At 30.5% G+C, this 1,668-nt stretch overlaps 1 protein-coding gene across 1 annotated transcript in view; it reads right to left on the bottom strand.

Annotated features, from left to right (window-relative positions):
* Positions 1 to 1,668, bottom strand: part of LOC106531473 (uncharacterized) — a gene marked incomplete in the record, with an annotated part of 111,337 nt that overhangs the window by 33,724 nt on the left and 75,945 nt on the right.

Genomic DNA, 1,668 nt, shown 5'->3' with positions numbered 1-1,668 from the left:
AATTATTACATCCACATGATTAATAATTATTACATCCACATGATTAAAAATTATTACATCTACATGATTGACAATTATTTCATCTACATGATTAACAATTATTACAACCACATGATTGACAATTATTTCATCTACATGATTAACAATTATTACAACCACATGATTAACAATTATTACATCCACATGATTATCAATTATTACATCCACATGATTAACAATTATTACAACCACATGATTAACAATTATTACATCCACATGATTATCAATTATTACATCCACATGATTAACAATTATTACATAAATAATGTAACACACAGAAGCTGGTGCCACATCCAGTGCTTCCATCAATTCTGAGTCTGGAAATATTAACTTTACATGAGAGTTTATTACCATAATGACTGTAAACACAGAGGAACTCAGATGTTTGGTAGAACATAGATCTTTGTTTATTTCATAGATGATATGAAGAACAAGTCTCTGCGCCTCAGTGGAGAGTTTTCATCACGTCACATGATGTTGGAGTGTTAGAATCATATGGATGAGACTGTTCCATCGGTCATGAAGCAGCTTTAGGTGGACAGGACTGACAGTCCCGATAGGTCTGCCAGCTCCCTCTGGAAAGCTCCTGTGGAACCCCAGTTCAATCGCTGCTGCTGCACTTGCACATGCATGCGCACCGGTGTGTCGCGCTGCCAGAGTGCCACAGTGCCAAACTGAAAAATGATTTTTCCTCATAACAGTTGATGAGCCACTCGTTATCATGGATCAGAAAATTCTATCTGTTTATAAATCCAAGCTCTGTGTGTTACACTATTTATTATATCCTCCAGTAAGGCCGAAATCTGTTCCTGTTAAATGTATTTTTGGCACAACTTCGCATGTCTTTTATTTAACTGTGTCCATGTGGATGTAATAATTTTTAATCATATGGATGTAATAATTGTTAATCATGTAGATGCAATAATTGTTAATCATGTGGATGTAATAATTTTTAATCATGTGTATGTAATAATTGTTAATAATGTGGATGTAATAATTGTTCATCATATAGATGTAATAATTGTTAATCATGTGGATGTAATAAATGTTAATCATATGTAACAACTGTTAAACGTGGACATAATAATTGTTAATCATGTGGATGTAATAATTGTTAATCATGAGTAAAACTGTTAATCATGTGGATGTAAAATCTGTTAATCATGTGGATTAATAATTGTTAATCATGTGGATGTAATAACTGTTAATCATGTGGATGTAATAACTGTTAATCATGTGGATGTAATAATTGTTAATCATGTGGATGTAATAACTGTTAATCATGTGGATGTAATAATTGTTAATCATGTGGATGTAATAACTGTTAATCATGTGTATGTAATAATTGTTAACCTTGTGGGTGTAATAATTGTTTAACATGTACATGTAATAATTGTTATTCATGTAGATGTAGAAATTGTTAGTCCTGAGGATGTAATAATTGTTAATCATGTTGATGTAATAATTGTTAATTATTTTGATGTAATAATTGTTAATCATGTGGATGTAATAATTGTTAATCATATTGATGTAATAAATGTTAATTTTGTTGATGTAATAATTATTAATCATGTGTAATAACTGTTAATCATGTGGATGTAATAATTGTTAATCATGTGGATGTAATAA

The sequence above is a fragment of the Austrofundulus limnaeus genome, unplaced genomic scaffold, assembly GCF_001266775.1.
Source record: "Austrofundulus limnaeus strain Quisiro unplaced genomic scaffold, Austrofundulus_limnaeus-1.0 Scaffold639, whole genome shotgun sequence".
Taxonomy (NCBI): Eukaryota; Metazoa; Chordata; class Actinopteri; order Cyprinodontiformes; family Rivulidae; genus Austrofundulus; species Austrofundulus limnaeus.
Note: the sequence above shows the minus strand (reverse complement) of the source record. Positions and strands in the feature narration are given on the sequence as shown.